Here is a 25,868-nt window from a genome sequence, read left to right as displayed (position 1 = left end):
AGATTAGTGTAGACAAGACTTAGTGTTTCTTTTCAACCTTCTGAAGTATTCGATAATTGTTATTTTGATTTATTCAACTCAGTATCAACCCTGTTTTTTCAGATTCCGGCTATTGAATTTGTGAGGTGGAGTGAGAGATCAAAATTAGTTTCACATGTATGACCTTGAAATTCTGTTTCATATGATATTTGTCTTGAAAAGATATCACTTATATGTGGAATCTAAAATATGACACAAATGAACTTATCTATGAAATAGGAACAGACTCACAGATGTAGAGAACAGACTTGTGGTTGCCAAGGCGGGGGGTAGGGGGAGGTATAGATTGGGAGTTTGGAATTAGCAGATGCAAACTGTAATATATAGAATAGATAAACAACAAGCTCCTACTGTATAGCACAGCGAACTGTAGTCAGTATCCTGTGATAAACCATAAGGGAAAAGAATATGAAAAAAGAATGTGTGTGTATATGTATATAACTGAATCAATTTGCTGCACACCAGAAGCTAACACAACACTGTAAACCAACTATACTTCAATAAAATAAATTTTAAAAAATAAGTTTTGTTTCAAAAAAGACAATATATAAAACATATATTTAATAGCAAACTATATTTAATAGTATACTAAAATGTGCAGAGAAGTAATAATCGGTTAACATAGTTCCATTTTTCATTACTTGTGAAGGACCTTGCCTTTGGCAAGCCACTATTCAGTTCCTTACTCTAAAAAACAAAATAATCCAGTTCTTTTAATACCAGATATTACACAGTGTCTTTTTAACTTTGTGGTAGTGTGAAGGGTCGTCTATTGAGTCTTCTGTCATAATTTTTAGTTGCAATTACAGTGGAATTTTTGGAACTATTGACAGCAGTAACCTTAGGTTGGTTTTGCATGGAAATTTATTCAGTAACTATTTTATGTAATTTAAGGACAAAAAAATATGGAAATTCAGGGCACATAATGAGAGATAAGTAGAAGAGTCACGACCCTCATTCACATGATTGTTAAGACAACTTGACTGTGGATAGCTTTCTCTTTAGTAGGGGCTGAGTATTCTCAAAGGGTGGTTTACAGTTTGTCTGAATTCTGCTCTTATTTTGACCTTTATTCCAGTTACCCTCTTTCTTCATTCCAGGCTCCGGCGCTGTCTCGGGTGCCCACTCCTGCGCTTTAGTTCCCTCCGCCTTGCTCAGGGTCACCCTCTGCTATAGACTTAGTCTTCTCCACTTTCCCTGGGCTCCTTTTTCCACAGCCTCTTGGTAATCCTGCCGCCCCTCCGGCTTTCTTTCCCAGCTCTTTTGCTTTCATCCCATCCAAGCCTAGTTCCCTTTTCTAGTTACTTTCCTTCCATTTTTATTTCAGGTAGCTCTGAGGAGGAAAGATAAATTTTAATATAAACATAAAAATTCCTGAACAGGTGACTTGAGTATTTTGTGGACTCAGTAACAAGGAAGAGATCTGTTACGCAGTTCCCCTCTCACATGAGAGCATTCCTGAATCAGACTGAGTTTTAAATTAAGAGGAAGGTAAAGGCAACCCTCACATTTGGTGACAGAGGTTTTAGTGTAATGAAAAGATGTGGTTTTTAAAAATTACAAAAAGAAATGGACTTAAAAATGTATCTGGCAATTGCTTCTTCTTCATATAATCATCAAATATTCATTATATCTCACTGTTTTCACTAGATCCCAGTTAATAAATATACCTCACATAACCGCATCTCTTTGTTGGAGGTGATTCCAGATGGTAGGGGAATCATTAATTCATGGTCACCAAATATTAGATGACAGGTGCATCATTTTTATTTAGAGCCCAGTGGCATGTGAGCTTCCTTCACAGTCAATGTAAAAGCAATTCACTGTATAGTCGTTGCTGAACAAGTGTCCCGCCAGACTTACATAGCAAAATTCCACTGCTCAGAAAGCAGAGGTGTGATGCAGCTGCTGTCCTAGTGGACATTGTACAAACAACCGCCTGTGTGACAAGTTACTGTCTGGACTTAGGATCGTCTATTGCTTCTTAGTTTAATATCTTAAAGAATTTATTTTGGGGTCTTATTTTGCTTGCTAATCTTCACAATCTTCTTTAAGCCATAAAAGTAACTCCCACCACCTGTTCTAATAGCAACAGAGGAGGAATGAGGCAAGACACAGAAAGCAGTTAATATTGGCTTCGTCTTTTCTGCATTCTTCCTTGATGTTCTCTGTGTCCCGCTGATCATGAGGTCATCATACCATGAGATCAAAAATAATGACAAAATGGTAAAGCACAAACGCTTTGGGCAAACGTTTTGTGGAATGTTACTTTAAGTCCGCGCACTTGTCCCGCCCTGGGGTGGAGTGTGGTGATGCAGATGGCATCACCTGCTGTCCGTGTTCCAGGGCTCACCTGCAGTGGTCCTTTCTCCCACTTAAGGTTTACTTGGGTGTACAGATGATTCATGGCGTTGATGTCCTGGTGAAAATCGAGGGCTGAGTCACACAGGAGCACCCAGGAGACAGAGGTCAAACCAAGGCCTCTTCCTTTTAGAGGGAACTCAGGAGGTCATCTCCGCTGACCCACATCCGTTATTTGGATTTTGACAGCTTCCAGGGTCTGCTCACTAATGCTAATAACAGACAATTCTAAGTTCTTCATTTTAAGTCAAAATCTATTCCCTGTTATTTTGACCAGTTTATCCCCTTGGGAAGAATACTTTCTCGGCTTGTTCCTTCTTCAAGTGACTGACAGGCTTTTGGAGCATTGACAATGGCAGATGTCTTCTCCTGAACATTTGCACGCTAGGATCTCAGGTGTTTCTGTTGTGCCTCGTGGATGCAGAGGCCCCCACTGGTCCCCACAGACTTCATCTTGTGATGCGCCAGCTTATCAGGGTGCTGTTAGTGGGATGCTCACAAGTGGGCAAGATCTGGTGCGTTTGAGGAGTGGATAATGCAGGCGATATAATAGAGTGAAGGGGGTTTAGTGGGGCTGAGCCCTAATCCTGGCTCCAGCTTAGCTGATTGCATGGCTGTTTCAGAATCTCCATCTGTAAAAGGAGAGGGCAAGGCTAGATTACCTCTGGAAGCACAAATGTTCAGAGCTAGAATGAATCTCAAAATATGATAGGTCTGTACTATTGTCAGGCAGTTGTTTCCTTGAATCAGAATGTAAGCATTGACATTTATACGTGCCAACTTTTATTGTGGGGTTTTCCCCTAGTGTTTCTACTTGGAAACTTTAACCCTTGATTCTGACATCTATTACGACAGTCACTTTTTAGCTTTCTAACGGCCACAAATTTTGTATACATAAATTCTGAGTCTTTGAGTAACTGATATAAATATTGAATAAGACAAGGCCTAGGGCACAGCTCTGTGGCACACCCTTGGAGAAATCTTTCTATGATGACTAAACATAAATGGATATAAAATTAGCATATTTAACCACTTACTTCACTGCAGTTTAACCCACATTTATCTAACACATGCTAAGAAATTTTGTTAAATGTCTTACTGCATGAAATAAACCAATCTCATAACATTTGAATGATTTTTGTTTTTTGACATGAGGTACCTTCTTGATAATCATCTTATTCTTTACAAAGGGCATAAAACCAATTTGCTTAATAACTAATTGTAGAATTTTGCCAAGGATCGATATTCAGCTTACTCATTACTCATGTGTATTCTTTAAATGAGGAAACATTGTTGGATCTAGGCCTTTTCTTCTCCGAGATTCTCAGAAATTCACGTGAGTGGCTAATTTCCATGAGCTCTTAGTTATCTGTGCTTAATCTGTCCTCTCCTATCTTAACGTCTGTCTTTGTCTCAAGGGTAGTTAACTAGAATCAATGAATTAAAAAGCCTTGAATTTATTTTCAAAGCAGTTTGATGCCAACTAGAACCCAGCTTGATACTGAAGTTTCCTTCTGAACACGTGCTAGGTTTTAGAACACGCTTGTTCAGGCATCCATTTACTTGATCATTTACTATCTACTCTGTACCAGACACTGTGCAGCGCTAGTGTAACAGAGATGAAAGAGAAAACATTCTTTCAGACAGCATGCGTGAGGTGTTGGTTGGTTTGTAAAGGGTGCCATGGGAAGGAAGAGGAGGGAGTGAAAACTCTGCCTGGCAGAGGGACGTGAGCTGGGAAAGGGCTCCTTAGTGAGTTTTGAAGCATAGGTAGGAGTTCTCCAGAACAAGGGAGAGGCAAATGGAATAGTCCACTTACAAAGGCACAGAGTAAGACAAGTATGAGCTGTACGGGGAACCAGACGGAGTGTATCGTACAACAAAATGAAAAGCAGGGACCACCAGGGGGAAAAGAAGGAAAGAACTTTAAAAAAACGGACTAAAGTACAGCTTCAGGCAGAGCACCCTTCAGGAGAATTGCAAGGAAGGAATATCAAGAGGTGCCCTCTGAGCAGCCAGTTCAGCTCGCTCTCCCCTGGTAGGGGCACCACCTGACCCCCAAGCAAGCAGTCAGTAAGGCAGAGAAGCTTGATATTCTGGAAGAGTCATCCCACAAGAAAACCCATCTGAAAGCCAGTGTTCCTATGAAAGACTCAGGCTGGCTTAAATAAGACTTTAGTTCTGCCTTTTGCTTGGCATTTACTAGGAATTTCTGAAGCTATTTTCTTCATTCTTGCAGTTTATAGGAACTGAAAATTTTAGCCTAAGAGGGAAAATGGATTTGAGCTGTAGTCTTGGTTTATTCTGCTAGTTGCTGTCTTAAGGCTACTTAATCTGAATTAGTTTATCCTTTATTCAATTAAAGAAAGAAAAGAGCATGAGATATAGCCACCTCTTTTATGAGTCAAATGAGATTTAGAATTTGATCATAACGTCTAAGGGGTGAATTCCTGGCTTTATGTGGTAATAAATAGCCACGGTCGTACTTACAGAAGAACCCAATTTACTGATCTGAATTCCAATAATTACTAGCCAGATGTTGAGTCTTTTCTTGTAATCTCCCTCCTCACGTTGTCACAAGAATTCTCAGGGATTCTGTGTGTTACCTCTGATCAGTGTGTGTGTCAGCAGCAGGCCTTAATGCTGCCATTCCCTCTTTCGGTTCTTGAGAAGAAGAAGAGGAAGAAAGTTCAGGTCTCATCTGAGCTGGTACCTGCAGGTTATGCTGTATCTCCGTTCACTTAGGTTGATTGCTGGTATCTATAAAGAGAGAGTGAGAGACAGGGACAGAGACAGGCAGAGAGACAGAGGGGGAGAATCAGTTAACCAATAGACAGTTATTTTGTATGTTCATAGAATATTTAGAAAAAATTATGATTCCTTGGGAAAACAAATAAGTTTAAAAAGCAGACCTCTTGCAAGACACATTCCTGGATATAAACAATAATAAAGAAATCAAGACATGAAGAAAAATACTCCTAAATATAACCCTTGAGCCAAAGAGTAAATAAAAGGGGAATTCATAGAAATTAATGAACAAGAAAATACTTTATATCAAAATAAATGGAGCATGAAAAAGCTATACTGTGGGTGAAAATATACAGTGCAAAACATGTTTAAGTATAAAGGAGAAAATATAAAAAGAAAGGGAATAAGTTTTTATCTCATACAATAATAGAGCAACAAATAAACCAAAATAAAATAGTAGAAGAGAATTAATAAGTATAATCATAAAATAGTTAAACAGAATTTTTTTATTGATGTATAGTTGACTTACAATATTACATTAGTTTTAGGTGTACAGCCTATTGGTTCAGTATTTTTACAGGTTATATGCCATTAAAAGTCATTACAGGACAATGGCTATAATTCCCTGTGCTATATATCATTGTTGCTTATCTAATTTATACATAGTAATTTTTATCTCTTAGTCCCATACGCCTAACTGGCCCCTCCCCCCTGCCCTCTCCCCACTGGTAACCACTAGTTTGCTCTCTATGTCTGTTAGTCTTCTGTTTTGCTGTATACATTCATTTACATTATATTTTAGATTCCACATATAAGTGATACCATAAAGTATTTGTCTTTCTCTGACTTATTTCACTAAGTATAATATCCTCTAAGACCGTCCCCACTGCTGCAAATGTCAGAATTTCATTCCAACAGAATTTTTTAAAAAAATTGTTAAAAGGATAAACAAATCCAAAATCTGGTTTAATAAAAAGGCCAATAAAATAAAATTCAGTTAAGGAAACAGAAAATAAAAATTAGAAATGAGACAAATTGGAAAGAAGAAAGAAATTTATAAACATAAATTTGACCACAGATAGTGTGTGGGCTAAGATTCCGAGAGACTACTATGTGTGATTCTAAAGAAAGGATTTTGATGACCTAGAAGGAGAGATGATTTCCTCCCAAAAATGTAAAAACTAGACAAAGAATCGTTGGAAAATATGACTTCACTAATTATGTGGAAGAAATTGAAGAGATGATTCAAGGTCTACCACCGAAAAAGGACAAGGACTAAGTGGTTTCTCAGCAGGGTTTACCTAGCTCATGTTGTTTAAAGTATTTTAGACCAAAGAAAAGATGGACAGGGGGCTTCCCTGGTGGCGCAGTGGTTGAGAGTCCGCTTGCCGTTGCAGGGGACACGGGTTCGTGCCCCGGTCTGGGAAGATCTCACATGCCGCAGAGCGGCTAGGCCCGTGAGCCATGGCTGCTGAGCCTGCGCGTCTGGAGCCTGTGCTCCACAACGGGAGAGGCCACAGCAGTGAGAGGCCTGCGTACTGCAAAAAAAAAAAAAGAAAGAAAAAAGATGGACAGCTTCTAAGATGTCAGCACAACTTTAATGCCAGGTCTAATAAAAAACAAAAAGAAAACTGTAACCGAATTTTGTTTATGAATATAGATATATTAAAAAAATAAAATATTAGCAAACAGAATTCAACAGTTCAGCAAAAGGAAGTTCAATACTAGGAAGTTAAGGATGATTCAAGTTAAGGGATTTTATCAGCATACTACATGACATCAACCATGTGAAGTGTAAAATTTTTGTGATCATATAGATAGATGCAGAAGCTTTTGATAATACACGATAATGCAATGATCATTCATAATCAAATCTCCAAGGAAAACAGGAACTGATGGAATATTTTTACTAAAATCCAACCACAAATATTATTCTTAAAAAAGGCAAAACTATGTTAGAAATTGTTAAATAAGCAAAATTAAGACTTAAGGAGGTAAAATTGCCATCACCATTGCATCATAAGAAAATTAAATAACTTGTATGAATTGGAAAAAAGAGGTAAACCTATACCTTTTTATTGGATTGCATAGGTAGAAAGCCTAAGCGACTTTGCTAGGAAAAAATTTTCAATTTCTAAGAGATTTGAGGAATTGGGTTAGATATCAGAGATGTATTGAACAATAGATTTTCTTTATCTTAGCCATAAACATCTAGAAAGGTAAATAGGAAATATTCTATTAATATTGAATGTAAGTTATAAAAGCAATAAGAATTGGGGAATTTTTTTTTTTTTTTTTTTTTTGCGGTATGCGGGCCTCTCACTGCTGGTGGTCTCTCCCGTTGCAGAGCACAGGCTCCGGACGCGCAGGCCCAGCGGCCATGGCTCACAGGCCCAGCCGCTCCGCGGCATGTGGGATCTTCCCGGACCGGGGCACGAACCCGTGTTCCCTGCGTCGGCAGGCGGACTCTCAACCACTGCGCCACCAGGGAAGCCCCAAAATTGGGGAAATTTTGAATAAGAAAGGAATATGGTGTATACAAAGAAAAAGCATATGAAGAAGATCTAAATGAATATACAAACTATTTCCTTAAAAAGCTTCAATATTAAAAGTTCAGTAATTCAAAATCAATATGTAAATTTAATGCGATACAAATAAAAATGCTGAGCTGTTTTAAAATTTGTTTTGGAGTCGGGTAAGATTGCTTAAAATTTATAGGGCCAGGGCTTCCCTGGTGGCGCAGTGGTTGAGAGTCCGCCTGCCAATGCGGGGGACGTGGGTTCGTGCCCCGGTCCGGGAGGATCCCACATGCCGCGGAGCGGCTGGGCCCGTGAGCCATGGCCGCTGGGCCTGTGCGTCCGGAGCCTGTGCTCCACAACGGAAGAGGCCACAGCAGTGAGAGGCCTGCGTACCAAAAAAAAAAAAAAGAAAGAAAAAATCAATTAGAAGATGATGGTTCTGGTAATATTATAATGAAATTAACAGGCAGCCAGTTAACATTTGTACTTTTCAGAGAGTTTTTAAAAATGGATGAGAAAGGATGAACAGTTTAATTTTTAAAAGTGAACAAAGTGTATGAACAGGTTGTTTAGTAAAGAGAAAACTCAAAATACTAACAAACATATAAAAGGCTCAGGTTCACCAGTAGGCAGTGATATGTAATTTAAAGCAATTAGGAATTATGACTTCACACCATCAGCCTGACACACGTTGCTCTATGTGATTCAAGGACAAAGCATTCCCATACATCGCTGGTGGGATGTTTAGAGCTACAGACTCTTGTGGAAAGCAATTTGGCAACATCTATTTAAAACAAATTTTTAATGCATAATCTTAAGACTCTGATCTATGTAAAGTAGATTGCATGCATGATGTTTATTGCAGCATAATTTGTAGAAAAGTGGAAACAGAATAGTCATTAACAGAAACACACTTGAACAAATTATGGTACATCTATGTACCATACTAGATGTACCATAGAATACTAGAATATTATGGAACTATTGAAGAGAATAAATTAGGACTATACTGGGTAATCTAAATTGGTTTATGGAAAGTAATGTTGGGGGAGAAAAAAATGCAGAAAATTGTATATAATATAACCAACATTTTTTCCCTTTGTAGCATCCTTTTATTTTATTTTTTAACATCTTTACTGGAGTATAATTGCTTTACAATGGTGTGTTAGTTTCTGCTTTATAACAAAGTGAATCAGTTATACATGTACATATGCCCCCATATCTCTTCCCTTTTGCATCTCCCTCCCTCCCACCCTCCCTATCACACCCCTCTAGGTGGTCACAAAGCACCGAGCTGATCTCCCTGTGCTATGCGGCTGCTTCCCACTAGCTATCTATTTTACATTTGGTAGTGTATATATGTCCATGCCACTCTCTCACTTTGTCCCAGCTTACCCTTCCTCCTCCTGGTATCCTCAAGTCCATTCTCTAGTAGGTCTGCATCTTTATTCCCATCTTGACCCTAGGTTTTTCTGACCATTTTTCTTTTCTTTTTTTCTTTTTTTTTTTGTAGATTCTATATATATGTGTTAGCATACGGTATTTGTGTTTCTCTTTCTGACTTCACTCTGTATGACAGTCTCTAGGTCCATCCACCTCACTACAGATAATTCAGTTTCGTTTCTTTCTATGGCTGAGTAATATTCCATTGTATATATGTGTCACATCTTCTTTATCCGTTCATCTGTTGATGGACACTTAGGTTGTTTCCATCTCCTGGCTATTGTAAATAGAGCTGCAGTGAACATTTTGGTACATGACTCTTTTTGAATTATGGTTTTCTCAGGGTATATGCCCAGTAGTGGGATTGCTGGGTCATATGGTAGTTCTATTTGTAGTTTTTTAAGGAGCCTCCATACTGTTCTCCATAGTGGCTGCACCAACTCACATTCCCACCAGCAGTGCAGGAGTGCTCCCTTTTCTCCACATCCTCTCCAGCATTTATTGTTTGTAGATTTTTGATGATGGCCATTCTGACTGGTGTGAGATTATATCTCATTGTAGTTTTGATTTGCATTTGTCTAATGATTAATGATGTTGAGCATTCTTTCATGTGTTTGTTGGCAATCTGTATATCTTCTTTGGAGAAATGTATTTAGGTCTTCTGTCCGTTTTTGGATTTGGTTGTCTGTTTTTTTGATATTGAGCTGCATGAGTTGCTTCTATGTTTTGGAGATTAATCCTTTGTCAGTTGCTTCATTTGCAAATATTTCTCCCATTCTCAGGGGTGTCTTTTGGTCTTGTTTATGGTTTCCTTTGCTGTGCAAAAGCTTTGAAGTTTCATTATGTCTCGTTTGTTTATTTTTGTTTTTATTTCCATTTCTCTAGGAGGTGAGTCAAAAAGGATCTTGCTGTGATTTATGTCATAGAGTGTTCTGCCTATGTTTTCCTCTAAGAGTTTTATAGTGTGTGGCCTTATATTTAGGTCTTTAATCCATTTTGTGTTTATTTTTGTATATGGTGTCAGGGAGTGTTCTAATTTCATTCTTTTACGTGTAGCTGTCCAGTTTCCCAGCACCACTTATTGAAGAGGCTGTCTTTTCTCCACTGTATATTCTTGCCTCCTTTAACAAGAAAAGGTGACCTTATGTGCGTGGGTGTATCTCTGGGCTTTCTATCCTGTCCCACTGATCTATATTTCTGTTTTTGTGCCAGTACCATACTGTCTTGATCACTGTAACAGCCTACATCATCCTCAATGGTGAAAAACTGAAACCATTTCCACTAAGATCAGGAACAAGACAAGGTTGCCCACTCTCACTACTATTATTCAACGTAGTTTTGGAAATTTTAGCCATAACAATCAGAGAAGAAAAAGAAATAAAAGGAATTCAAACTGGAAAAGAAGAAGTAGAGCTGTCACTGTTTGCAGATGACATGATACTATACATGGAGAATCCTAAAGATGCTACCAGAAAACTACTAGAGCTAATCAATGAATTTGGTAAAGTAGCAGGATACAAAATTAATGCACAGAAATCTCTTGTGTTCTTATACACTAATGATGAAAAATCTGAAAGTGAAGTTAAGAAAACACTCCCATTTACCATTGCAACAAAAAGAATAAAGTATCTAGGAATAAACCTACCTAAGGAGACAAAAGATCTGTATGCAGAAAATTATAAGACACTGATGAAAGAAATTAAAGATGATACAAATAGATGGAGAGATATACCATGTTCTTGGATTGGAAGAATCAACATTATGAAAATGACTCTACTACCCAAAGCAATCTACAGATTCAATGCAATCCCTATCAAACTGCCACTGGCATTTTTCACAGAACTAGAACAAAAAATTTCACAATTTGTATGGAAATACAAAAGACCCCAAATAGCCAAAGCAATCTTGAGAAAGAAAATTGAAGCTGGAGGAATCAGACTCCCTGACTTCAGACTATGATATAACCAATTTTTAAAGCAAAAAAAAAAAAAAAAAAGAAATCCATAGTGTGTGTGTGACTCTGTGTGTGTGTGTGTGTGTGTGTGTGTGTGTGTGTGTGTGTGTGTGTGTGTGTGTATCCAGCAATGATTATATGAATTTGGAGAAAAAATTGGAAGGATACCTACAAAGTTGATAACGAAGGTCTGGCATTCAGAAAAGGGGTAAAAACAAAAGAGTATGGGAAGAAGAGTATTATTTATTGTTATGCTTCATTACTTACATTATATATATTTATATTAAAATTTCTATCTATGAAATAGTTTATATTTATGAATTTAATATATCATATTCATTAATTTTACATTCATAAGATATATGTATAAATATATTCATATACTATATAAATCTACAGATACATATATTCTTGAGAATATATCAAATATTTTATAAGACAACATTTAAAAATCTACTAAAATATATATTTTATGTGATTACGTTTAGGAATTTATGTAAAATTTCTGTAAGTTTTAGGTGATTTTTTAATTTTAAAAAACAAGTACAAGAGAGATGGATTGAAGAATGAAAAATATCTAGCTAACTGCTACAATAATACATAAATGAGATTGAACTAGGATTATGATAATGGTAATGGCAGGATCAGGCAGAACAGGGGCAATTTAACTAGAATAAAAAAGAAAATACACGAAGAAAGAAGAGTGGGGGAAGGAAGGAGGGATTCTCTTCTGATCCGTTGGTCTGTTTGTCTACCCCTGTACAAGTACAACACTGCCTAAATTACTGACATTTTATAGTAAGTATTGCACTGAAAGCACCAGTAGTGTGAGTCCTTCAACTTACTTATTAAGATTGTCTTGGGTGCCGACGTAGAGAATGGACTTGAGGCCACAGGGAGGGGGAAGGGTAAGCTGGGATCGAAGTGAGAGTGCCATGGACATATATACACTACCAAATGTAAAATAGATAACTAGTGGGAAGCAGCCACATAGCACAGGGAGATCAGCTCAGTGCTTTGTGTCCACCTAGAGGGGTGGGATAGAGAGTTTGGGAGGGAGGGAGACTTAAGAGGGAGGAGATATGGGGACATATGTATATGTATAAATGATTCACTTTGTTATACCCCATAAACTAACACAACATTGTAAAGCAGTTATACTCCAATAAAGATGTTAAAAATAGAAAGATTGTCTTGTGTAACCTAGAACCTTGGCATCTTCATATTAATTTTTAAATCAACATGTCAATTTCCACACTCACATACATACAACCTGCTGAGGTTTTGACTTAGTTTTTTTTCAATCTATAGATTGTTTGGGAGGAGTTTACCTTTTAATAATAGAGTCATCAAATCTATAGTATATCTGTTTATTTAGGTTTTTCAAATCATCTCGTAGTAATTAATTTTCACTGTAGGCTTCTTACATAATTTTTGTTATCACTAGGTATTTGATGTTTTTAATACTATTTTTGATAATTTTAGATTTTTAATTTCCAGTTGATATTTGCTAGAATATTGAAATACACTGATCTTTGTTTATTGACCTTGTATCCAGCAACGTTGCTTAATTAACTAATTTAAATTCTATTAGTTTGTAGATTATTATATTGTATGTGAATAAATAGTTCTATATCTTCCATTCCAGTTTTTATCGCTTGGATTTCTTTTTCTTGTCATATGGTACTGGCTAGGACTTTCAGTACACTATTGAATAGAAGCGGTTATAGTGGACATCTTTGTCTTTTTTTCTGAATGCATGGGGAAAGAATTCAATATTTTATCATTAAGTATGCTTTAGGTTTCTGTAGAGACGCTTTATCATAATAAGGATATCAAGAATATAGTTTTCTGAGCTTATTCCTGAATACCCATTCAGATAGTTAATTTTTACAATGTCTTTTTAGCAGCTGGTAAGATGGTACTATGATTTTCCTTCTTTTCTACACTGATTGATTTTTAAATGTTAAGCCAGACTTGGATTACTAGAATAAAACTCATTTGTTCATGATATATTATCCCTTTTTGTATATCACTGGATTCAATTAACTAATATCTGTTTTAGGATTTTCGAAGCAGTGCTTATGAAAACTTGAGAGGTTTTTCCTTGTAATTTCCCTGTCGGATTTTGGTATTAGATTTATGCTGGGTTCATAAAATGAGATGAAAACTGTGACCTTTATTTCTGTTCTCTGAAAGAGTATGTATACTATTTGTGTTAATTCTTCCTAAATGTTTCTAAGAATTCACCGGAAAAGCCAGCAGGATCTGGAGGTATCTTTGTGAAATATTTTAATTTATGGGTTTAGTGATTTTGTATTACTTAGTTGCTTTGTTTTGCATGTCTCCTCAAAATTTGGAAAACTTTTGTTCCAGTGGTTATATTCTTAAACTATGATATCTATTTTTCTACTCAGTATCTATTGATTTCCTTCTCTGGAATGGCAGAATTAATATATTTCCACTTCCATCCCTGCCACTGTCTGACTTCAATGAATTATTATTTTTCTTAGTTTTTACATTGGTATTATTGATTTGCTTATCTCTGTTAATTTTTTAGCTTTAAAGACAATTTTTAATACCTCATCACAAAAGGTAAAGGAATTATTACACCCACGTTACCATTATCTTTCTCTCTTCTTCTAATTTTTGTTAGATGTACAATTTCAAAATTTTTCAACATGTATTTATAGTAATTACATGTTGTTCTTTAATCACAATTCATAATTTTTCTTTTTTATTTCAGTCCTGCAGCTAAATGGAATCTGTGTTCATTGTTAGTCCTTTACCTACAGCTTCTATATTCTTTCGGTTGGGTGATGTCTGTCTTCTAGTAGTTCCTTCTCAAAAAGTTTATGAAAAAAAACACATGGAGTACGTGGCGATCACCACAAATTTTCTTTTACTTTATACTTTAATGACAATTTAGTTGGGTTTATAGTTCTTGGGACACTCTTTGTTTCCTTGGGGGACATTTTAGCCATTGCTACTAACATTGAATTTTGAATGCTGCCGTGGAGTTATGTGTGACCAGCCTAAAACCTTTTGTAGGAGATTGATAATTTTCTTCACTTTAAAGAAGGAGTTAATGCAAATACAATAATCAAATGTGTAATTTAAGGGCTTCATTTAAGAGCTGGTAGCATTTGAGGGAAATTGATTTTTTTAGACTTAATTCGGCTAAGTACAAAAAGTCTCCCTACCTGAGGAGTTGGGGTCAGAACATAAAGTATACCTCAGACATGTCTTTTAGGGAAGGTATTTTTTCCCCTGGGCATTATAATACTTGAAAAAGAACTCCTCACTATTAAAATTTTGATAGTACAGGTTAAAAGATATATTTAACCTGAGTTTTGCTGTGTGGGAGGGTTTTGGAATCTTTAGCTTACTGATTCCACTTGTAGCCAGGTTCTAGCTTTCAGTGGAAGAGCCTCCAAGTGAATCAGTGGGGAAGGACTAAAGCCAAATATGGAGGCATGACAATCACTGCTTTACTCCTTCCTCTGAGTAGAAACACCCTTCCAGATACCCATGGTTCCATGGTCCAGTGTGAGTTCAGCACCGTTAGAAAAGAAGAGGAGGACGAGAGGAGACGCAGAGACTTTGCAGTTAGGTCGGTTGGAGAGAGAGCTTAATCGGAAGAACCTGGACCACTGCTAAGTGAGTGCAGACAGTGGAGAGTGGAGACAGGGGCCCTGGATCCTGCGTTCCCTTCACCATCATGGAACATCTTCAAAAGTTCCTGAAACGTTTCTTTGTCCACAAAATTGTAAAAATTTACCTTATTTCAAAAACTTCACTCAAAAAAGTCTCTTCTGGGAGTCTTTGAAAGTTCAGGCTATTTAAAAATGCATATTATTAATTTTACTGAGTTTATAGCCATTATGGTCTAGCAGTGTGTATAATATATATCAGGGGACATCTTAAAATGCATATTATTGTAAAATACATATTTAAGGAGCTTCCACTTACATAAATTGAATTTAATAGATTGTAACAACTTCAGTGGGTCCATTAGGGTCTTAGGAAAACATAGTTCAGGGTCTTGTTAAAACATATATTCTCTTGGTGTCATATTCTACTTAGAGAATTTGCTTTAGTAACCTAGAGCTTGAATGTGATTGTCTTGCTTAATTAAAAATAAAAATTGAAAAGTAAGTTTTTTTCAGTGAGACAGTCTACTAAGTCAGGAAGAAAGCAAATTTTGCGATTAATTGAATTGTTTTTAGTTTCAAATCACATACAGAGAAAAGTGTCAGTTAAGAATAATAGCTGCCAGTAGAAGTTTTTAATGACTTACAAATTACTGTGTATAAAAAGTCTTCCGGGCTTCCCAGGTAGCGCAGTGGTTGAGAGTCCGCCTGCCGATGTAGGGGACATGGGTTCGTGCCCCGGTCTGGGAAGATCCCACATGCCGCGGAGCGGCTGGGCCCGTGAGCCATGGCCGCTGGGCCTGCACGTCCAGAGCCTGTGCTCCACAGCGGGAGAGGCCACAACAGTGAGAGGCCCGTGTACCACAAAAAAAAAAAAAAAAAAAAAAACTTTTTGTGTCAGAAATGTCAAGGTACATGTGTTTCTGGTTAAGCTGAGGTTATTAATTGTTAGTTATCAACAGATATATTTAATGAAAAGCATTGAGTGTAAATTATATCCAGTGTTTTTCGGAATGTGGTCTGCAAACCACCTACATCAGAATCTCCTAGGTGCTTAAAATGCCTGCTTCTGAGTCCCACCCTAGGTTTTTGCATTTTAATCAGCTCCCTCACAGATTCTTGCACACCAAGAAAAATTTGAGAGCAGTAGTAATTTTCATCTATAAACCTATAACGTAATCAAATCCTGGAGTCCTATCTAGACTGAACCCTGCTGCCTGGGTGTACACTCGAACCGCGCAGTGTATGCTATAACTCCTTCAACGTTCTTCAAGGAATACGTATCATGTTGACTGTTCAGAATCTAAAGCCATCAACCACTCAAGGCCTAGGGATGCTCAGTGATAGTAACTGACCCTCACCTACAGCACAACACTGGACCCACCAACACCAAAAACACAACGAAACAAAACCCTCTGTCGTATTGTCTCATTGTTGTCTTCCTCAAAAACAGAACTATATTAATAACGAATAACCCTATCTCTAAACTTTTTCACTATTTTCTCTTCTTTTAGAGGTACAAACGGTAGCCTCTTGAGCCAGTGAAAATTGCAGTTATCTGTGGCCCAGCTACAAGGCTGCATTGCAGGAAAATTCTTCATGTGCTACCGAGAAGTATCAACTCCAGTAGTTGAAATAAATTTGAAACGAATCTCACACTAATGGCTTAAAGTCCTTAAAAGGATTGCCTGGTTACTGGTTTCACTCACAGCAAAGCGGTTATAACACATAGAATCATCTAGAGGTGCTTATGTGCTTGAGAAGTTTTCTAAAAGTTAGAGTCGTAAGCACCACCATTGGTATCAAAGCTCTTCAGTTCATAGGCTTCCAGGACTTGGATGGAACAAAATGCCTCCCGGTTGTGCTTCATGGCCTTGGGGTTGGGGGGCGGCTGGGGGTTCTTGATTGTGGAGAAGGATTCCCAGCTGTGCTCACTTAGGAGCCCTCTGACTAATACTCTTCGTTCCCCTGTAGAGAACCCCTACCGGAATATAGTTATTAATACCATAAAAGTGCCCTATAAAATCTTGTGAAGTCGTGGACTTGCTTAGCCCAAGGTTGCAGTAAATGGAAAATGTGAAAAGTTTGAAATTAAGTATGAACATCGAGTTCTGACATGGGAAGAATAAACTGAATAAGTGAAAAACATAAGGATAATTATTTGGATCTTTAGAGCTTTAAACTAAATTATCTGGCTCATGTACGTTCTGGGAAACACTCAGAAGTGATATGCTGTTGGCCTTGCTGTTAGAAACAACTTTATTTTAGTTTTTAATGTTTTTAAACTTAAATTAAAAATGATTTAAATGTGCAGAAATGATTTACAGTTTTCTCTCATTCCTGTAGTTTCGTTCTCAACTAACTGCAGTCTTATTTGTGATTTGTTACATTAGAGACAGGTGAAAACGTACATCGTTTCATCTACTTTTCCCACTGGCTGGACTTGACTAACAATTCAATAGTGAATCCTGACATGAACGGCTTTTGAGTAATAAAGGCCGGAAGATGAAGATCTAGATCCTCAGTCTAGAGCAGAGTTGTGTGTCTGAATTCTTAGTCCTCCGCTACAAGTTTGCTTTTGGGATTTGGTCTTTCCCTATTAGTTTGTTCCCAGATGACACAGTAAGGAAAACACCATCCTCACTACCAATAAATAAATGCTGTACTGGGATCATTTGGGAGATCAGAACTCTGATTATGAGAAGACTCCTAGCACCTCTTATATCTTCTCATGAATCTGACAAGAGAATTTGCTTAGTTTTGTGCTAGATGATTTGGAGGAATTTTTTAAAATATATGTGTTATGGAGACAATCTCAGTGTCCATCAATAGATGAATGGATAAAGAAGATGTAATTAATACACACACACACAAACACACACACAATGAAATGGTTTCAGCCATAAAAAACAATGACATTTTGCCATTTGCAGCAACATGGATGGACTTGGAGGGTATTATCAGACAAAGACAAATACTGTATGATTTCACTTATATGGAATCTAAAAAATACAACAAACTAGTGAAGGAAACAAAAAAGAAGCAGGCTCACAGATGTAGAGGACAAACTAGTGGTTACCAGTGGGGAGAGGGAAGGGCGGAGGGGCACGATAGGGGTAGGAAAAATTATTATTATGGAATTGTATGAAATCATGTGTGTGAAACTTTTGAAAATTGTAAAACACTATATAATTTAAAGACTCATTCAATAAAAACAACTGAAGGAAAAAGACCCATGTGTTAAGAGACTCACAACACTGCTGGAGGCTCAAACCAAGCCTACCTCCTGTCCCCCTCGGCAGACTCCAGTTGTCGTCAGTTCAACCATCGCCCCTCGCGAGGATGATTCCCAAACCTGTGTCCTGCACCTGAGTTCTCTCCTGGAGTTTGCTTCCCTTTCCAAACTACCCGAGACCCGTCCTCCTGGATGTCAGTGTCTCAAACGAAACCCATCCCCTTCCCTCTTTCCTCTGCTGTCTGCCCCTCTTCCTGCACTTGACCTTTTCTGCCTGTGGTGATGACCTCACCAGCCTCCCGAGCTTTGCGTAGGCCCAAACCTGTAGTTTTCGTTAACTCTTATTTCTCTTTCTTCGGTCGCATCTCAGTTCTCGTAGCTGCCCTGCGTTTTCATTCCCGTGCCATCGTCCCGAGTTCCAGCCCTCCTCGCTCTTGCTAGACCGCTGGCGTAGCCTCCTAACTGAATCCCACCTCTAACCTCTCCCCTCCCCAAAGTGTGTCCTACAGGCCTCGCTCCGCTCATCTCCAAGAAGTACAGTGCCTCCGCCATGGCTACACGAGGACGTCCTCGCTCCCTAACTTACCAATCACGGTCCTTCACACTTAATCCTCCCTGTCGGCCGGCTTCTTTTCATAGCATTGCTCTTGTGCAGAATCCTGTGCTTCACTGAAACCAGGTAACTTGCTGGCCCTTCTGATTTGTGCCTTTACTTCTACCTTTTCCTTGTTCTGGAATAGTCTCCCTTCATTTCTTTTGATCTAGACTGTGCCTAGAACATGAGAACTTGCCCGGGAATTAGGGACAGAATTAAATACAGACTAAAGTTGAAGAGCTTGAGCCCTAGAATGAAACTGCCGGGGTTCAAACCCTGGCTCTCCCACTTATTGGTGTGTGAAGATACTCTTTCTCTACCTCAGTTTCCTCATCTAGAAAATGGGGAAAACTGTAGCATCTAATGCATGGTGCCGTGGTGAAGCTTATTTACTTGAAGTTAAGGCTCTGAGAATAGTGTCTCATGCGTGTAAAATCTTGTATAAATGCTAGACACCAATTGTGAATGAGTAACTGTTTTCTTCATGTCTAGGGCTTTACCCTTTAAGCAGATTCTTATATAGGTATCAGAAAGTTTAATAATGAATGTGTGTATATAACATCTCTATAATTGTGGGCATGAAAAATACACTTCGCTTACCTTCAGGTAAAATAAAGAACTAGTGCTCGGGCATATTAAAGAAATTATTAAGGACAATTTCAAACAAACACAAAAGACAATAAAGGAGTCTTGTGAATACCTACATGTGCATAGCTGGCTTCGACTCCCGGCCGATCTTGTCTCCACTCGACCCCATCCGTGTTCCTGTGGGAGTGACCCCTATTCTTCATCTATGAACAGTTCAGTACGTGTCTCCAAATAAGAAGAACTTTTTAAAAACATAACCACTATACCAATTTCACACTTAAAATTTTAAAAACAATAACTTCTTAACGTCATTAGGTAATCACATGGGGTTCAGATTTCAAGAATGGTATAAAAATCGTAACTTTTTTTTTTTAACATTTTGCTTTAGTCAGGATCCAAATAAAGACTCACACGTTCCAGTTGGTTGCTGTGCTTTTAGGTGTGTTAATCTGTAATCTCCCCTCTATCTCTCTGTTATTTTGTTTGTTTTCATTATATTATTTGTTAAGGAAGCGGGGCTGTTTGTACCGAAGGGTTTGCCAGTGTGGATTTGATTACATCTCCGTGGTGTAATTTAATATGTTCCTCTCTCCTCTGTGTTCCCTTTAAATGGGGAGTTAGATAAGCCTTAGGTATGCTGTTCTGGGCACGATCACTTCATAAGTGGTGTGGTATTCTTCTATCAGAAGGGACCTAATGTCCAGAAATCTCTCTTTTTGTGATGATAGCAGCCATTGATCATCAATACCTACACCCATTAATTCATTTAGGGTTTCAAAACGGTACTATTTTAATTTCCTCATCCCCTCTACATTTGTTGGCTGGAATATTTCTATAGGGAAGAACCTCCCCTCATCTGCTCTCTGATTACTCAGTGGTATGGTTCACATAGGAAAGTCCTGCTCAATGCTTGATTCTTTCCATTTATATACCATTTTTCAAAATAATGAGTTGATTCTCTAGTATCTTACAGTGGTTACCACGTATGTTTTATTTTGTTTGTTTTTTTCAGTTTTGTGAACCTGCTTTTCTTCCATTGTAGTTACCCTTATTGATTCTCAAATTGTCCTCTTCGTAGTCAGCAGGAACCTCTCCAGTGAGCCTGCTAATCCCTCTGATGTGAAGCAGTCATCTTGGACAGCTTCCATGGATAACGTGTTCCATGCTCCTGCGTATGATTTAAGTCCTAACCATGCTGCAGGGCCTTAGTTTTTACCTCCAACCTGAAGGCTTCCTGCCCACATCTGCTTACAGTACTCACCTCACCACTGAAGCCCTGCAGCCTCAAAGTTGTAGGGTCTTTGCCAGTCATCAGAGGCTGGTTTCCCCAGACGGCAACGTTCAGTCTTCAGGTCCCCAGTGCTTGGAAGAAGGCCTCACATAGGTCCTGATGAAATCGATTTGATTACTTAATGTTGCTTTTGTTAAGTAGACTTAAAGTTACGTAACCCTTCAAGAATTTAATGGGAATAATCTTGCGTATTGTGGGATTTGAGAACCAAGTAGTTTTCTGATCTTGTGTGTATTATTGGATGTGCTTTCTTCAGTCAAGATTCAATGAGTAACATTAAACCACAAACTTTATAAAATATCAGGAAAATTATAAAAAAAAACAGTACAGAAAACACCCATATATCTTTCACCTCATATGGTAGGTCATTTGTGTTCTCTTCCTCTCTCTCTCTCTCTTTCTCTCTTCATATCTATCTACCTACCTACCTATCTATAAAATATACATAAAATATGTATCTCTATAAAATATATATAACATCATATTTAATATATTATCTTACATAATAATATACATAATACATATATATAGGTAATAGATTATGTGTTTTATATTATATATTTATACATAACATACATATTTGTATATTATACATATTTATATAATAATATTTACATATAACTTTTTCCATATGATTTGACAATAAGTTACTTAAATCATGGCCTCTTAACTCTAAATATTTGATTGTGTAGTTTCTAAGAATAGGGATATTCTCTTATATAACCACAGTTCAAGTAACAGTTTCATATGTTTACATTAATTTATTACATGTGTAGATTTTAAGAAAACTAAGTAACATTTACTGGCAGTTTGTAAGCACCTTTTGCAGGCAGCAGCTCAACATCATGCCAAGAGATAGAAGATACTATTAGGCTCTTTGTTGATAAAGAAACAAGCTCAGAAAGGTTATAATTTTGCTGATGTTTAGTTCTTTGCTCTTTATGTCTCGCTAACTCCAGTTAAGTGAGACTTCCTAGAAGAGTTTATAGAAGATCTACTTCCAAAACAAGCAAAGAAGGGTTGCATCCTAGTCAGACCAAGAGCAGGGTAGAGACAGCCATGGGAGCAGTGATTCATTGGTCTGGTTGAGATTTGCCTGTGATGACTGTAGAGGGTTTCCTTGTAGATCTGTCATTCTCACTGGATTCCCAGGAAGCAGCTGCAATGGACTGAGCTGTCTCTCCCAGATGAGTGTAAAGTTTCAGCTCTTTTCCTCATCAGCAAAATGAAATGAAATGTAGAATTTTGAAAAGGCCTGTAATACTATTGCAGACATTGCTGTAATTTGGAAATTTTCATGCTAACACACAGATGATGTGGCAGTTTTGAGAATTCATTATACTTGAATTCCAAATCAGTTTTAGAGACTGTCATTTAAAATGCCATTATTTTACTCAGAATTCTTCCTGATGATACTTCATTTGGGAGACATCTGTGGGAGACCCACTGTGTGCCTCTGCCCATGGGCATCTGAGACGAGGCCGTTCAGTTTGGGCCCATCTCCCATCCCACCCAGCCTCATGTTCTGCCTATGCTCTGTCCACCTGCTCACACATCACCTCATGCCTGACTTCCCCAAAGATGCACCTCTTGGTATGTCACATCACCCAGGATTATTCCTGCTGTGGTGCCTCCCTCCTCTTTATAATCAAATTCATTCATATTCCCCGCTCCCCCTCCCCCTCAACCCCCATCAGTCAATATGAGAATAACTTGTGTCTTCTTAATGGTCATTCCTAACGTAGTCACCACAATTTTAGGCACAGTGGCAAGGGTGGGCTGTGGCATACCATCTTGTCATCATGGTACACTGGGACCATTTCTACAGATGCTTTAGTTTACTGTCATATGTTAGTATCTGTAGAAGTCATGACAACAGTTCTTTGAATGTTTCCTTGGTCCCTGTACCACAGAATCAGTTTCTAAGAAACCTGGAAATTCAGAGGCTACATTAGCAAACATAAACACCACTGCCTAGTAGTGGATTTTCCAAAGATTTAGCTTTCAAGAAGAGAGTCTTGAATTTAGACCTCATACAAATGTCAGTTGGGTGGCCTTCCTACCATAGCAATTAGCCAGTTAACTGGGCAGCCACGGCTAAGGCAACTTAATAATGGATGACTTAAGCTCGTGTAAAACCATGTTTGTTTAACCAGAATTATGCCATTGTTAGTAAATCAAAGCATAGACCACTTCTTGCTATTTTGAACTCCAAGGACCATCTAGATTCTTTAATTATATTAACATTTTGTGTCTAAAATTATTTGAAATAGTGGACTGTCAACTAGACCTTGGAAATGGTTTGTGATACATCAGTGAGAGTGTTTCTTGAAAGAGGATTTGCTCTTCTTATATGACATATGAGCCAAATTAAATTTACAATATAATTATCAATAGATCTGCATTTTTAGTTATTAAAGGAAATTGATATAAGCTGATTTTATAAAAGTTATTTTGTTAGATTAAGTTCTTTCTCCTCCTTGGAGAGATAACATAATTAGGTTTATGTGACAAATGCACTTAGGTGAGTAATCTTGGCTCCTATCCATTTAGATAAAAGAATTTTGAACAATCTGTGACGTAACAAATAAGTTTATCAAGACAGACTCTTTCTGAGACTTTAAAAAGCAGGGCCACTTGTCTCTGAATGAGAAGTTGTCTCAGCCTTTATCTCTATTCATTCTTAGAGCCTCAGGAAGTCATTATTTTAAAAGAATCTTGGGAATGTAATTCATAATGTAACACTTTACATATACATTCTTCCATCTCAGCATTGCAACAGTAGTGTTCAGGTAGGTTTAGAAGTTATTTGCTTTTCCTAGTTAAAAATCCAAAAGCCGATAAGGGTAAAGACTTTACACAGCTGTAGAGACACGTGTAATTAGACTCAGGCCTCCTGTTTCCTAGCACCAGACTCACTTCACTAGATCACAATTGGAACATTAAGCTCTGGCTTGGCAGTTTCTGAGAATTTGTCACGTTTCTCAGTATATATTTAGCTGCTAGAGACATAATCAGTCACATCTTTATCATCCTCATTATCCCTAATAACAAAGCACCAAATTAGTACTGATTGTAAGCTATATTAAGATGATAAGTCACAGATATCTTTAAGTTAGAAAAGAATGTCTTATTTGGAAAAGAAAAGTTCTTTTTCGTAACTGCCTTTCATTAACTAATCTATATATATATATGTGAGTTAGTAGTGCAGTTGACCCTTGCACTGTGTGGGCCCACTTACTTGCGGAGTTTTTCAACAGTAAATACTATGGTACTATGCCATCTGTGGTGGGTTGAATCCACGGAGGTGGAAACTCAGATATGGAGGAACAGCAGATATGGGGAGCCAACTCGAAGTTATCCATGGATTTCCCACTGCTCAGAGGATCAGTGCCCCTAACTCCCTCGTTGTTCAAGAGTCAAGTGAATGCTGCAGGTGTATTCTTTTAATTTTCAAATTTACAACATTTAGGCAAAGGAGTTTTGCTTAAAGTGATATTTCTTAACTTACTGATTCTTAATAGTGAATGGAAAACAAGATATTTTAATGGTTTACATAACTGAAAAATTAATTATACTGAAAATTTATTTGAAACCTTTGAGCCTTAACAATTCACAAAAGAAGTGTGTTTAATTGTTTCTGTTCTCCTATATTGAGTAGATTTGTCTCCATTTCAATAGACCAGATAATAACACAAATCAGAGAGTCCCCATATTAAGTTTATTTTGTTAAAGGTTTACACTGACGCACACACACACAGAGTTGACCCTTGAACAACTCTAGGGGTTAAGGGTGCCGACTCTCTGTGCGGTTGAAAATTCTGGTATAAATTTATAGTCAGCCTTCTGTAGCTGCAGTTCCTCAGTCACAGATTCAACCAACCACAGATTTTGTAGTATTGTACATATTTACAATTGAAAAAAATTTGCGTATAAGTGGACCCAGGCAGTTCAAACCTGTGCTGTTCAAGGTTATGTTATATGAAACATAAAATACATCTATAAGGTAGAAGGATGTAATTATTGATAATTACATTAAACATGATCTAAAAGTCATACAGAAATACAAATGACCTGGTATAGCCAATGGAAAAAAAAAAACGGAATGATTAAAACTACCTGGTTTCAACATTTATGATAAAGTAATTAAGAAAGTGTAGTGTTAGTGTAATGACCGACAAATAGACCAATGGCAAAGTATAGAATCCAAAAATAACCCCACATATATATGTACAACTTATTTTCAACACAGGTACAAAAACAATTCAGCAGATAATGGACAGTTTTTTCAACAAAACCTTTGGAACAATTAGATATTCATGTCAAAAAGGAAGAATTTCAATCCATATCTTCCATGTTATCTATTACATTTACCCATTTATTTATAAATAAGTTTATAAATTCTTGGATATGACACTAAAAGTCCAATCCATAAGAGATAAAGTTGTTATATTAGAGTTTATCAAAATTAAAACTGTCTCTTAGACTCTTCTCAGAGAATGAAAAAACAAGCTACACAGTGGAGAAAATCTTTGCAAATTACATATAAGATAAAGGATAAAGATAAATTTATATATTTTATCCAAAATATATAAATAACATTAAACAATCCAAATTTTAAAATGAATAAATTATTTGAAAAGAACACTCAGACAATAAAGATCACAAATAAACATAGGAAAAAATGCTCAAAATAGTCACTAACGAAATGCAAAAACAAAAAACAAATTTTAAAAGACCACACAAATGTTTGTTATTTTAATTGTTGTGATGGTTTCATGGCTGTATACATACGTCAAAACTTATCAAATTGCACACATTAAATATGTGCAGTATGTTAATTATACCTCAATAAAGATGTTAAAGCTTTTAAATTTGAAAATGCCTTGACAAAAATAGACAGCCAAACCACATCCTGGGAGCAAATATTTGCGAATTGTATCTGATAAATGACTTGCATATGTAACATTCAAAGAACTTTTAAAATGCAGTAATAAGACAGGCAAACATTAAAAATGGGCAAAATATTTGAATGGATACTTCACTGAAGAAGATATGTGGACTTCCCTGGTGGCGCAGTGGTTGAGGGTCTGCCTGCCGATGCAAGGGACACGGGTTCGTGCCCCGGTCCGGGAGGATCCCACATGCCGCGGAGCGGCTGGGCCCGTGAGCCATGGCCGCTGAGCCCGCGCGTCCGGAGCCTGTGCTCCGCGGCGGGAGAGGCCACAGCAGTGAGAGGCCCGTGTACTGCAAAAAAAAAAAAAAAAAAAGATATGTGAATGGCTAATTAGCACATGAAGAAAATCATTAATTATTGAGAAAATGCAAGTGAAAACCACATGAGATAACTGTATGCACTGACTAGAATGGCTGTAATTAAAAAGACTGACAATACCAACTACTGGTGAGGAGTAGTAGTAACTTGACACCTTTACACTGAGG

At 37.4% G+C, this 25,868-nt stretch overlaps 1 protein-coding gene across 1 annotated transcript in view; it reads left to right on the top strand.

Moving 5' to 3' along the window:
- The window catches only part of COL19A1 (collagen type XIX alpha 1 chain), a 352,964-nt gene that overhangs the window by 102,385 nt on the left and 224,711 nt on the right, over positions 1 to 25,868 (top strand). The gene's annotated exons all lie outside the window — the stretch shown is intronic.

This window comes from Lagenorhynchus albirostris, chromosome 12 (assembly GCF_949774975.1).
Source record: "Lagenorhynchus albirostris chromosome 12, mLagAlb1.1, whole genome shotgun sequence".
Taxonomy (NCBI): Eukaryota; Metazoa; Chordata; class Mammalia; order Artiodactyla; family Delphinidae; genus Lagenorhynchus; species Lagenorhynchus albirostris.
This window is presented reverse-complemented; position numbering and strand designations above follow the sequence as displayed.